General features: G+C 40.8%; 1 protein-coding gene and 1 pseudogene across 1 annotated transcript in view; both read left to right on the top strand.

The window, feature by feature from the left end:
* The window catches only part of FGF13 (fibroblast growth factor 13), a 517,094-nt gene that overhangs the window by 245,303 nt on the left and 257,049 nt on the right, over window positions 1-14,742 (top strand). The gene's annotated exons all lie outside the window — the stretch shown is intronic.
* Window positions 4,971-13,294, top strand: LOC140515762 (guanine nucleotide-binding protein G(I)/G(S)/G(O) subunit gamma-5 pseudogene; annotated as a pseudogene).

Below are 14,742 nucleotides of genomic sequence, written 5' to 3'. Positions count from 1 at the left end.
TGAGTTATTAGAATTTCGGTATGACTTCTAAGGAATGAAATGCTTGCTGCTGGTGTGAGTTGGGATCTGAAGTGCACCATGGGAGGGTATTTGAAATTCTGTCCAAACTTTTGCAAAAATATCTGTTGAGCTGGTGCAGTTGGGGGATGTGCTTCTGTCCCACAGCCTGCCCCAAAGTTGGCCTTGCTTAATTAGTTGACCTTGCCCAATTTGGCTTGTGTCCCTCTTTCTTGCCTGTCCACCTCCTGGCTCCTTCCTTACTCATTAGCACTTTCACTGATGGAACAGGAAGAGGTGAAGCTCAAATGGGTGAAGTTTTTTTTTTCTTCTCAACAAATCCTGGTAAAATGTTGCTGAGTAAGAAGGGAGAAAGTCTGGGTGAAAATGAGATTTGGAGAATACCTGTGAAAAGGAGATGAGGTGAATAAATTCTATTCCAAGGAAGGGTGGTAAGGTTTCAGCCACAGGCCTAGGGACAGAAAATATGGACATATAGTTGAAATGGCATCATTAAAAGGCTAAGAGCTACCGTGTCTAAGCCTCTTCACAGTTTTCAAAGCTCTTCCCCATGAGATAAAAAGTAAAAGTATCATTACTTTCATGTTACAGACTCAGAATTGTCAAGGACCTTAAAGGGCATCTAGTCCAACTTCTTCATTTTATATAGATGAAGAAACTGAGGCCCATAGAGGAGATAGCAGAGCTAGGATTTGAACTTTGGCCCTATGATTCCAAGTTCTGTGTTTCACCGCATTATGATGGAATAGGAAACTGATGGTCAGACAGGAGAAGAGAAGGGTACAGAGTAGGGGGATTGAATTATCTGGGCTCCCACAGCTAGGATATTTTCTTATTTCTACCTTTCTATTTGTCTAAATATGTACCATAAGCTAGCAAGCCATTCCAATAAGAACTCTTGTCAAGAAGCTTTGTTCCCAGGCAAGCAGAAATCTCTGAGCTAAGCAGAAGTTCAGCAGGCTCAGAATTTGGGTTTGTACCAACACAAAGGGACTTTCAGAGTTTCTAGTTTCACATGATATCTAAAATCAGGCCTGCCTTGAGTCCCCAAAATGAGTACTTTAAGTCTTTGTCTTTTTCAGCTAATGGAATCTGTCCAGAAGTGGTTTCTATAGACATTAGGATTCCCAGGGACAATGACTAAGAGTTCAAGACTACACCTCTTGACCCTCAGACACATGGTGACCCTACCCACCAATTCTTGTGGCTGAAAGCCATTTAGGTTTATATTCCCAGACAAGGGCTAGGATGTTGTTGAGTGGGGACAGACATTTCTAGTCTCCATGCCTGACATTTTCTAGGTGTCAACTTCTGTCAGGCGGAGTTTGGTGTCTGTTTAGAATAACTTTTTAACAATTTCACACTTACTTCATTGTGCTTGTTTCTTTCTCTTCCTCTTCATTCCTTTTCTTTCTCTTTTGGTTCTTCCTCCTCCTCCTACTTTTCATGCTTCTTCTTTTCTCTTCCTTTTCCTCCTCTTTCTCTTTTTCATCTTCCTCCTCTTCTTTTTTCTACTCTTCTTCCTTCCTTATATTTCTCCCCATTTTCCACTCTGTCTCTTCACCTTGCTTCTCCTTCTCTTCCTCTTATTTTTCTTCTACCTTCTCTGTGGCTAATCTTGTCATATTGCTATTGCAGCATCCTAATGAAAAAATAAAATCCATTGGTTTTATTTTCAAGGAAAAAAATCATAAAATAATTGACCCAAAACGAGGGAAATGAGATGTCAGCAGGACAGTTAGAGGAGAGGATCTGGCCCTACCATTCTTCTCATTAAAGACAAGAATCATTTCCTTGTCCAGTTCTTTAATATGTTGCTGAGGGGGAAATCAGATGGAAGAGAGAGAGTCTTTCTTCTAATTTAACTGCCAGGACACTAATTAACTCAGAAAACTCTTATTTCATGTGATACTATTTCACCAGAAGTCATAATCCACTCTTCCTGTAGCTGATATGTTCCTACATTAGTTCTAGAGTTGAAAGTGGGTCCAAGTTTTCTAAGCCTGGAGGTCCAGAGACCTCTCTCTGCCTCAGTCAGTCCTTCAGCCCCCTTGATATAGACTTGAAGATAATGTGGGCTGGGGTCCTTTTGCTCTGCACTGACCTCTGGAGTCTCCCGTAACACATTTACCAAATGGAATGATATGTGGACAATGTTTTGCATGCCTTAATGCACTATAGAAATTGTACTATTTATTTTATTATTCTATAGTTTTATATTATATTTATTATAATGTTATAATATATAATGTAATGTAATATAATATAATATACGATATTATAATTATGATATAAAGTAACCTGGTAATATATAGTATAATATTATATATTATTATTATCATTTACTAGACTTGTGATTTCATTTGATATGAGCAACTCCCAGGTGAGGAAAGTCCCTCCCCACTGATGGAGTTCAGTAATATGGCTGCAACTTCCAGTCTCAGAGAGTTGCTTAGGGTACTGAGAGGTGAAATAATTTGCCCCAGGTCATGCATCCAAGTTGTGTCCGAAGTGGGACTCAAACCCAAATCTTGCCAATCCCAAAGCTAGGCCTCTAGTCAACATGCTCTCGTGAAGATCGAGTGAGATACTACATGAAAAACATGTCATTACTGTACAATAAAAGGAGACTAGCATGTGGCTACTCCCCTGCAAAGTCCTGCCCTCAGGGAAGGCTCTGAGTCAGCTTGACCTTGCTGGCTGCCTCCACCCCCTGTGGTTGCTGTCCAGACCTGGGGAAAGATGAAAGTTATTTACACATTTAATAGGTCAGGCTCAGGAAAGACTAAAAATAGATTTCCCTCAGTGAGGGCGCTGTGGGGTCCTTGCTTCTTTTAGGGAAATCCACCTGACTCAAAAGGTCCAATTCAAACATCAGATTAAAACAAAAACACTTTCTAAATCGAATTGCCCTCCTACATGACATTTAGGAGGTATCCTGCAGTAATAGTGATGCCTCAGTTTCTCCAGAAAACTGCAGTTTCAGCTCTGGAGTTGATTTTTTTCCTCTTTCAGAATTAAGCAAGATCTTAGAGCACAGACTATAAGATCTTGCATGAGGGGTCCTTAGACAATAAAATATCAGTAATAAAATAGACTCAAGAACATAGAATATTAGATCTTAAAAGAGCCTTAGAACATAGAATGTAAAAATTGGAAAAGACCTTAGAACACAGAATGTTGGCACTAGAAGGACTCACAGAACATAAACTGTCAAAACAAGAAAGGACTTTAGAACACAAAATGTTGGAACTGGGATGAACCCTAGAACATGAGAACTTCCCTTTCCACAAAAGCAGTGGGAGATGTCATGGTCTCGCTGCTTCAGTCAGTCCCTCTAAGACTCAGAAAGGACAGGGACATGAAGAAAGTCCACAACCTTCAACATGATACCATCAATGTCAGTTGCTTCTCAAAGCCTTCCTTGACAGCTTTTTCTTGAATGCTTTTTCCTGGGCTGCTCTCTGCTTGCAGGTACCATTACAACCTAGATTTTCCTCCTCAAACTTTGTTTCTCAGCTTTCTGGACAAACGGTGCTACCTCTTCTCTATCCTGACCTCCTGCTTCCCTCAAGGGTGGCACATCTCCCAGTTTCCTCCTTGCCCGCCTGCATCAGCTTGTGATGGTTCACATTTTACTGATAGCTAAAACTTTTGGATCCGGTCACAAAACCACAGCCTGAAGCCACATGGCAGAGGGTCCAGTTGGTATAAATCTAATATGCAAACAAGAAAACAACACAGCCTGTATTACAAAAGGGGCATGCAGCAGATGCCACCAATTGGTCCCACTGGTTTCTGATAAGCTGGAAGCTAAAATCGAGATGTGCTTCCATCTTTTTGGAGATGGTCCTTAGCTGGCATATTCAGGGATTACACAGAGAAGAGCCAAGATTTAGTAGCTGGCTGGCTGAATACATCTCCCCAGAGAAGTCACTGTACTTGAAAGGATCCAACCTATCCAAGCATCTGTGGCCCTATGTTCCCATTGGAGTCTATTTGGTACCAAAACAGGTTCTCAATTACAAGGCTCTGGCCCCAAGTCAAGCCTTCAAAGTTAGCTGCTCCCAGTAAGAAAGAACAAACAGGCAAAGATTCTGCCTTGGTGGTATTGAGGATTCACTGGCAAAGGGCTGTCGCGAGTTGCCTGCTACCAGATCTGGCAACTGCTACCCAAACCTGGGGCACTGCAGCTGTATGCCATTAGCTGCCTTCCTTTTGTTTGGTCAAATGTTTTACCTGTTTCAGGACCCAAACTGCACTACTCATTGCATAGCAGAGAAACCCACTGCATCAAGAGTAGAAAGACATGGGTTCTAGTTCCTAGACTGCCATTAAGTCACTGTGTGACCATGAACAAGTCCCCAAGCTGTGCCTTGCTTTTCTCATATGTAAAATAAGGGAGTAGAAAGAAGCCATCTCTGTGGTGCCATTCAATTTTAACATTGATGATATTACTTTCCCCTTGTCTTTGGACAGTCTGTGTCTTACACTCCCCTCCAGTGCCAGCACTCTATATTCTGAGGTTTTCTTCTAGATGTAATATCCTTTCCTCTGAAGTCTCTTCTAGCTCTATTATTTGGACTCCTAAGGTACCTTCTAGTTCCAGCATTCCGGGTTCGAAGGTCTCTTCTCTGATATTCTATTTTCGAAGGTGTCTTCTGGCTTTGTTACTCTGTGAAATAAAGCCCATCCCAATTCTAACATTCTGTGTTCTCAGGTTCTTTGTAGTTCTGACAGTCTCCATTCTGTGGTTCCTTCTAGTTCCAACATTTTACTCAGATATTCTATTTTCTAAGGTGCCTTTTGGACTTTCTGACCCTTAGAGGGACCGACTGGACCAGTGAGGTCATGACATCCCCCACTGCTTTTGTGGAAAAGGAAGAAAGGAAGAGAAAAGGATGATACTTCTATCATCTTTGGGACAGGGACCCCCAAAAGTTGATGCCAACATGGATTTGGCATTAAAGTTGCAGCTAGGAGAGAGCAGTTCCCAGCTATCCCTTGGCCCCCTCTGCCCCTTCCTGGGCCATGTGAGTAGGACTGAGTGTAAGATACTGCTCTGGGGACTGTTTACCTGCATCAGTTTTACTTACCCAGAATTGACAGTAGCTGTCAGGCATAGTCTGAGTTGTTGGAGAGTAATGGAAAGAACACTGGGTTGGAAAGCAAAGAACCTGGGTTTGAATCTCAGTTTTTCTGCTTAGTAGCTATGTGACCTTTGTGTAGTACCTTCTGTTTGAACTTCAGTTTCCCCTTATAAAGTAATAGAGCTGAACTAGCTCATTACATCCTGCTTATCTTCTCTCTTGGGAGGGATTAAGACAAGAAGAGAGGGGCTGGGTAGAAGCAGGGGCATGACATGAGTAGATGTAAAGAGAGGGGCCTGAGCTTTGTGTGCTTGGGGGTTCAGACTGGCTAAAATGAAGGGCCCATGATGACTAGCGGGCCATCAAAAGATAAAATCAGCCAGTGGAAGACCTTGCCTTCTAAGGAGCTAGCAGAGGAAGGGACAAATCTGAGCCCCATTGATATCAGTACAAATAATAGCTCACATTTTATGTAGTGCTTTAATAATAATTCACACACACTTTGTTACCTCATTTAATCTTTACCACACCCCTGGGGAGGTAAGTACTGTTCCCCATTTTACCGATGTGGAAACTGAGACTGAGAAAAGTTAATTGACTTGCCCAAGGTCATATGTCTTATAAGTGCCTGAAACAGGATTTGAATTCACATCTTTCTGATTCTAGAAAGTGGATGAAGCAATAGGAAGATAGTTTACAATTGATTTGATATGGAAAATCAGTCAGAAGACTCCTCTACTTAGTAGCAGAATGGCTTACCAAAAGGAATGGTGAGATCTCTTTTGGGGAACCATGGCATCTTCCTGGGCTTGGTTATATATTGCCCTGCCTGAAGGCAATTGGCTGGATCTCTCATTCTTTCCAGGAATCTAGTTCAGTGCCTTTTTGCCTCATCAGTTACTTTCATAGAATATTATCAGCTTGGGGTCTGCTGAGGGGAAAAAGATGTGTCCATGCATGCTCTGCCCTTGACATATCCTCTGACCAGTGTTCTGTAGTTGTAAAGTCTGAGCTACTTTGGGTTGCTGTAGAGGCTGGCATAGTCCCAGTAGCTGGTGGATTCGCTCACTTTAATTTACATGCCATAATGATCAGGTTCACTGAATTGACTGGCAAGTCTGAGGGAGGCTTCTGGAAACTTGAAGAAGCATGTATGTGTATAGATACATGTATTTGGATATCTATTTTCTATATAGATGTATGTAAGATATAACTATGTATGATCTTGTGCTTAATTTTCTGTCTGTGTCTTTTATGTTTTCCATAGTAGAGAGAGTGAGGAAGACCAGGGTTCAGATCTTGCTTCTGATAATTCCCAGCTGGGTGATAATGGTCACATCACTGAACCTCTGTCAGCCTCAGTTTTCTCATCCACAAAATAGGGCTAATATTGGCTATTACACCATATACATGTCATAGGTATTGTACATCTTGCTTTCTAATGAGTCGGGGAAAGGGAGGAGAAAGGGAGAGAATATGGAAGTGATAATAAAAATAAATAAATATGAATTTTGACATCATACTGACTGTGTTACCCACCTCACAAGGCTGTTGTGGTGTTCAAGTGAGACAGTGTTGGTAAAGTACTTTGCAAATTTCATGATATTTATGAACCACAGGGCTCATAGAATTGCTGACAGTGATGAGCCCACCACAGGTACGCAAACTAAACCTAGATCAGGCTGCACAAAACACACCCTCAGCTGAAGTCACTTGCCCATGGGGAGGAGACAGAGCCCCCTGCACAATGGCTCGAGAATGCTGCTGGAAAGGCTGCTTTATGTGCCCAGAGGTGTCAGGGTGGGGGAGGATCTCTCAGCCCACCATGTGGTAGCTTCGGATTTTAAATAATTATTTTTCCTAAAAAGGTGTTAAACTATTGTTTCTGCAATGACATCTTAGACACTGAGTGCCCTCTAAATGTACTTGCCCTAGGAAAAGACCCCAGTTGCCCTGTCTTGGTTATGGCTAGCCCCTCCCTTTTAGGTACACTTGGACAGATAGGAATCAAAAGTCTTAAATTCCACACTTTGACCACTTTCCTTCTGTGGGTAAACCTAATCAAGTAAACTATAATGATTATTCAAAATCACATCCAAAAGGCACTGGGCTACTTTTAAAATCTCACATTTGATCATAACAAAATGACAAAGCAGGTACTATCTCATTCAAACCTCACATTAAGGTATCTAAGGTGCTGAGCCCAGAGTTAAGAGGGTCTGAATTCAAATCCAGCCTCAGACTCTTGCAAGCTTGTGTGACCTTGGACTAGTCTCTTCATCACACTTTGCCTCACTTTCTTCATCTGAAATGATTTATTGAAAGCAACAGGGGGAGAGACTACCTGACCACCATCAATTGTGGACCCCATCTCTTTGTGCTGTGTCCAGCAGTTCCATTGTCATTGCCATGAGGAAGGTGGTACAGCAGCTCCGACTTGAGGCCAAGCTCCACCACATGAAGGTTTCTCACGCTGCTGCCAATCTGAAAGTTTTGCTTGCAAAATGCCCCAAATGATCCCCTGCTGACTGGGGTATCTTCTAGTACTAATCCTTTCCAGCCCCAGAAAGTCTGTTCATTCCTGTAACAAGATGATCTGAAGCTACTTGGGAAGGATCTCTGAATTCAGTCTTCATATGTGGATCTGTGACGTGATGTGATATTCTGTGATATGAATTGTGACTATTCAAAGGAGAGAGAATTCTGAAGCCTGCACAAAAATTTAATCTATATATGTGTAACAATTTGTCAAGCAAATCAACTTCTGTCAGACTTTCTCATCTACCTCTCCGAATTTTCATTGATTTCTGTTTTGTACACTGGCTAAGAGTACAATAAAGTATTCAGATAAAAAAAAGCCATAGAGCTAAAGGAGACCTAACTAGAAATTCTGTCTCTGAAGCAAGTGGAAGTGGTAGAGGAACCTGGCCTATAAGGCAAAATGTTCATGATTGGGATGGGAGGAGGCTCATCTGGGGTACACCCTAAGGAGAACAAGCTATCCCTATAATAACAGGCAGCTTCTACTCTGCTGTCAGTGGGTCATCTCAAAGGGGAAGGCTCACCTGCATGCCCTGTAATATCTATAGAAGAGAGACAGGACACTGGGAGATTTGGCAAGAGAGGAAACACAACTCAGGATGAGGGTAGGATCAGGTAGGGAAAGAAGAGTGACCTCTAAATTTCCTACCTTTTGACAAAGCCCCGATGGCCCTGTCCTAGTTAAATCTCTGATGACTAGGCAGGAATGCAGCTGGGTCCAGAATCCATTTTTTTCTGATTGTAAGGATACTTTGTCTTGCACCTGCTCTGGGGAACATCACTCTTTCACAGGCAGACAGGGAAGGGTTACTGCTGCTTTCCGAATTTGTTCACAGAAAGAAGGGGAACAAAGGGAATCAACCAGCTTTAGAGCCTCTGATGGGTTATATGCTTTGCTCACATCTTTTGGCATGAGGAATCTGGTTTAATTATTTTTGAAAATGTGTCCCTATATAGTTGGTCATAAGACTGAAATCTCAGTTGAAAAAATAATTGTTATACTCTGTGCCCATTACATCAGAGCTTAGCAGTAGAATGGGGTGGGTGGGGGAACGCCTGGATGCTGGTGGTTTAAGAAAGGAGGAAACTCTAGATTACTCAGAAGGGACTGATGAGAATCTGCTGGGTGCAAACTTGCCAAACATCGGACAAGTTCTAGGCCCCAGTAACTTGAATCTGGAGTCTTAGCAGGACACCAGGAAGGTTGATGGCAGGCAGGTGATTTTTCTGAGCTTTGAGAGATAAAGGTCAAGTGGAGGCCTGCTGGATCTATTTCCATTGTAACCACTTCAGGGCTTCCATTGGGCAGATTTCACCCATTCTGAGGCTGTGGCATTTTGTCTTAGCTGACCACTCATCAATAAATTTCTATGAATTTTGTGAATTTGTAGAAGAGCTGGGATTGTATCAAGCTAGTGATCTCTTGCTATGGGAACTCCTTTCACTAATGCAGGTGGCAACCCACCCTGAGTTTAGTAGAGCAATCTTATGTAAGGACCCTTTCATTTCTATGAGCCTCAAGCAACAGCATGAGAATCCAGTTTTTCTGATTCCAGGGATACTTAGCTCTGCATGTGCACTTACAGTAAGTGTCACAGGTGGCATTTGAACCCCACTTTTCCAGACTCCATGCCCGGCCCCCTGTGCATTACACAACATTAAACCTGCTCTGAGCAATCAGTTCAGCCATTTTGATGGCATCTTCTCTGCTTAGCCTGGAGATCAAATTTTTGTTTAGAAGATGACAGTAACTTGCAGTTTTATCAGATCTCTCCCCTGCACTTTACATGATACCTCACTTGATCTTCATGGCCCTGGGAGATAGGTGCTGTTATTGTCTCCATTTTGCAGAGGAAAAAACTGAGGTAACTTGCCCAAAGCTAGTAAATGTCTGAGGTAGGATTTGAACTCGGGTCTTCCTGACTCAAGTCTAGTATTCTCTGCACTGCGCCACCACTGTCATACTAATGGGATAGCACTATTTATAGTAAAAGAATCTCAGTTATGGAACACATATTTAACTGTAGGAAATGAGGAATTTCTGCCAGACTTGGAAGGTGTTTCACAAACCTTGCTATTTTCATTCACCACATCCTATAATCTTTATCCAAATTACTTTGTATATGTCTTGTGTCTGTGTATGTGCTGTTTTTTCTAGACAGAATGGCAACACCTTTTGATGCTGGGGTCTGTTTCATTTTTGTCTACCTCCAATGTCTACGCAGTGCCTGACACCAGTAGGGGTTAATAGATGTTCTTTGATCAAAAAGAAAAAAAACGATCTCTCATCCTGTGAATTCAAAGGATTTTGATATTTCTTTTCAGAATTATTTTCCTCAGAAAAGCTCTATGAGGTGGACAGGCATTTGTAATTATGCCCATTTTCCAGATAAGGACAGTCAAAGCATAGAGGTAACTTGCCCATAGTCACATGATTAGTAACAGTCAAGGACAGAATATTTGTTCTCTGGACCCTTGACCAAGGGCTCTCCTCATGAGACCAGTTGGCAACATGCAGGAAAGAGAGATTTTTTTTTTTTTTTGAAGAAAAATCTTCCCAAGTTTTCAAAGTTTTATTGATTTCCTGCCTGTTTTTCTTCTGAGAACTGTTTCACATATCCCACTCCGAACAACATTTAAAATTGGCAAAACTGATTTCTACTGTAGATCCAAAGGGAACCTGGAGCCTTGAAAGGTGAACCCATATTGTTGTGGTTATTAGTATGGTTATTTTATCTGCAGCCAACTTCCAAACGTTAAGGGCTCTACAGTCGGTGAATAATAGGCTTGGATCTTGAAATCCAGCTTCTGAAACCCTAAAATATGGTACCAAGAATGAATACAATATTGTAGAAGCTGTTTGAGTACAGAAGAGCATTAAGGGACTCTGACTTTCTGTTCCTGGACATCATAGCACTCTTTATGTAGCACATTAACTTTCTTAGCTGCCATATTGACTCTGATTACGCTAATAGAACCCTGTCTATGACATTCCTGAAATTTAATCTCCATTTGGATTCCTCCAGTGATGGAGAACTCACTACCTTTTCGGGTTGTGCACTTCACTTTTGGACAACTCGAGTTGCTAGTAAGTTTTTCCTTATACCATCACCTCCCCTGTTTTCTTCTCCAGGCTAAACAGGATTCCAAAGTCCCAGATTCACATTCCATCTCTTCATCAGGTGTATGCTTTTGAGCAAGTTCTTTCACTTTGGAGCCTCATTTTCTCCATCTGTAAAATCCGTTGTTATGTGAATCAAATGAGGCAAATATGTGTAAGGAGCTTTGTCACCATAAGCTCTTAAATCAGTGTCATCTTTTCCTCTCAACAGAAGGCAAGTTCTTTGAGGGAAGAAACTGCCTCATTTTACTCTGAATTCCTGGCACCAATTCGGCACCTTATACATAGTCAGTGCTTTAATAAAACCTTTTGGAATTGGTTTGAACTAATTGAATTGAATAACTGCTCTGGATGTCAACCTCACAAGATTATGGAGGTTCACTCTGAACTTTGAAAACCTCTAAGCGGAACATATTTTGTATCTGTCCAGGAATCTATTGAGTATTAAATATTATAATATTTCTGTGAGGAGCTGACAATTCTGCTTTTTAATTTCCTTTCTTTAATAGTTTATATTTTCAAATCTAATCTGATCTTTATGGCTGATATCCTGTTGAGAAACGAAAAGGACATGTTGTTTTGAAATGCATTATGTTTCAGAATAGAGGGAACCCATATGTCATGACCCTTGAAACGTTGGATTATTCATGCCAACTTCCGGAATGTTCTGTTGGGTTTATGTTGTTCTTCTGGATGAGATTAGAAGTATCAAAAGTCTTCTGATTGTAAGGATATGGATGGCCGATAGCTCAGGTGGAGATGGAACACTGGATTGGGAGAGGACAAGAGGAAGCATATGAATCACTCTGTGTGTGGTGCTTAGAGGAAGATATGAGTCTTTTAATTCATATTCATATAATAACTAGATTCCAGTGATCTTTACTACTCTTGTCATTAAGATTATTTATTTGCTTTTCCTCCTTAGATCTTCCATACCTGGACTGCTACATCCCACCCTCGTGGTTGAACTCCCTGCTTTTAGTGTCTCTCCTTTCTAGTCCATCTTGAATAGCCTGCATTTCTTTAAACACTAATTTCAGAAGGTCACTCCCTCCTATGGCTTCCAAGGCACTCCCCCTAAACCTTTCCATAGGAACATGAGATCCTAGATTGGGAGACATTAGTCATCTCAGAAACCCCTGGCTAAGTGCCTTGAATGCGGTCACATGTGGGAACCTCAATCTGGAACTTGGAGGGACCTCATAAGCCATTGAGTCCAACCAGCTCATTTTACAGAGAGGGAAACTGAGGCCCAGGAAGATGAAGCCTAAAATCCTATGTAGGATCATCATTCTCAAGCAGGAAGGGTCTTCAGAGGGCACCTTATCCATCTCCTTCCTTTTGCAAGTGGAGACTGAGGCCTGGGGCAGTAGTCTTTACCCTCGGCTTTCCTGGCTCCATGGTCTCAGACCATCTGGGGCATTATCCTTTGGCTCATTCCCATGTCCTGCCATTCAATTTAACAAACAGTTGTGAAGTTCTTGTTTTGTAGCAAGGTGCTTGGGGCACAAATAAATTTCTTGCCATCAAGGACCTTCCCTTTTCCTTGCCTTTCCTTGGGCTGTTTGTGCTCTCCATACTGCCATCTCTCCCCTTCTCTGTTTCTTGAAATTCATTCTGTCCTTCAGTCTTCCTCCTCCATTAAGCTTTCTAAGCACCTCCGTTACAGAGTGCTTAGACTCCCTTCCCTGTTTCCCTTACAGTCTGCTAATCTCTAATAATAGCTAGCATTTATATAATGTTCTATAGTCTCTAAATAATAACAAATGTTATTTCATGTTCTCACAACAGCCCTGGGGGGGAGGTAAGTGCTATTATTATCCATTTTACAGATGAGAAAACTGAGTCAAACCTGAAGTTAAGTGATTTAAACAGAATTATACAGCCAGGAAGTGTCTGGGGCTGAATTTGAACTCAGGGCTTTCTGAGTCCAGAGCCAGAGCTGCCTGCCATAGAGTTGTTTGTGACAATATTGCTACACCTGTGGTTCTTTTGGCTTCTTCCTTAGATTGCAAACCCAGGAGGACAGGGACCTTTGTGATTCCTACTCACGCTGGACGTTAGTCAAAGTTAGCATAGTTAACCTTGGCTTAGTGCTATATATAGGCCATAAATGCATCATTGCAAATAAGTCATTAAAACCTTTGATGAGCAGTTGGGAGTTCACATCAGAGACCTCTACTTCTGGAAGAGATTTTAGAGGTCAGCTTATGCCAAAATGTTCATTTTATAGAAAGGGAAATTGAGACTCAGAGAGAAGAAGTGAGTTGCCCAAGGTCACCCAGTCAGTAAGTAGTAAAACCAGCATTCAAAACCATTTTCACTGACTCTAGTCCCTGTTCTTTTTCTCTGGTACCATCTTGGTATGCATGGAAAATGATGGAAAATAGGCAGGTACTCTGTATCTTAATGATTTCCTTGGGTTTTAAAAATGTTTATTAAAATATTAATATTAATTATCAGTACAACCCACCAACATGCTTAACAATGATTTACATTTAAATTAATTTATACATGAAGTATATGTGCACAATTTAAATTAATGGCATAAAGTATAGTCATTTTTCATTCTAAGTTTTCCTTAGGATTCTTTGTCCATTAATACTCATTCACTTTTTCTTTTATGTGGTCATAGCTAATGGATATTCTGTTTTTTATAGTTAGGTTTTCTTCGTTTAGGATTATTTAATTTAGATCTTTGCAGATTTCCTTGTGTTCATCATAACCATTCTTAATTGCTCTATAGTATACCATTGTACATATAATTAATATGCCACAATTTATTTATCATTCCTCAATTATGTCATATTCCAATTATTTTTAGCTTTTTGTGATTATAGGTACTGCCGCTTTGAAAATATTGGTACGGACAGCTCTTTATTTTTGGTAACAGTTTCAGGGCCTATTCTTAACAGTAAAATTGTTGAGTCACAGCACATGATTATTTTGGTAACTTTTACTTAATAGTTGAGTTGGTCCTCCAAAAATGATTCTACAAATTTGCATTCTCACCAACAATGGATGGGTGTGCCTCTTCCTCCCGTCATTGAGTGTCTCTGCTTTTGTCTACTTGATGGGTACCTCGAAGATAGTTTAATTCATACCTCTTTGATCATTAGTACACTTGAACATTTCTCAATGATCAATAATAATTTCTCTTTCTTAATTTGTTCATATCCTTTGAACATCACATCTTTGAACAGGACTGATACCCTCTGCCTTTAGATGATAACACAGAGAGGAAAATGTTAGAACTGTTAGAAGCCCTGGCTAGGAGAAGTTCCAAAATTTCAGGAAAGATAGACTAATATCTTAGCTTCATTTACAATGAATAATTTTCAAACCTGGGAGAATCTGAACCCTTTCTTATGCTCCAAAGTAGTGGTATCCAGTTAAAAGAGAAATAGAGGCTACTAAACCATGTGTGAGGATCCCTGCAGGTCACATATTGACTTAGAAAACCACTCATTAACATTATCTACATTTTTTTAAAATTACTTTTGTTCAGTATTTTCCAATTACATTTTAATGTGGCTCAAGTTACACTAGACTGTTCTGGGCCACTTGTTTGATGCCTCTGCTCTGAAGTACACCCTTTTGCCTGTTAGCCCTTTTTCTTATAAGCCTTGACATATTCATACTACAGCACTAATTCCCTCTACTACAATGGGAAATATAAGGATTTCTCCATTTCAAAAGCTTTCTGGACTTGCTTCAGGACCAACCTTGCAATGGGTTTGGGGAAGATGCCAGCTAATGCAGAGAACACTAGGAAATATGATAGATATCAAATCAAACTTTGATTTCTTCCTTAATAGAACAGATATGTTTTGTAAGTTTTCTGTTATAGAAGTAGGAATTTATAAGATCATAGATCAGAATGGAGTTCAGAGACCATCGAGTCTAACCCTTTGTTTTCAACATGGGGAAACTGAGGCACAGAGAAGATAAGTGACTTGACCAGGGTCAAAC

Source organism: Notamacropus eugenii, chromosome X (genome assembly GCF_028372415.1).
Source record: "Notamacropus eugenii isolate mMacEug1 chromosome X, mMacEug1.pri_v2, whole genome shotgun sequence".
Classification (NCBI taxonomy): Eukaryota; Metazoa; Chordata; class Mammalia; order Diprotodontia; family Macropodidae; genus Notamacropus; species Notamacropus eugenii.
The sequence above is the reverse complement of the archived record's forward strand: the minus strand, read 5'-3'. Positions and strand labels throughout refer to the sequence as shown.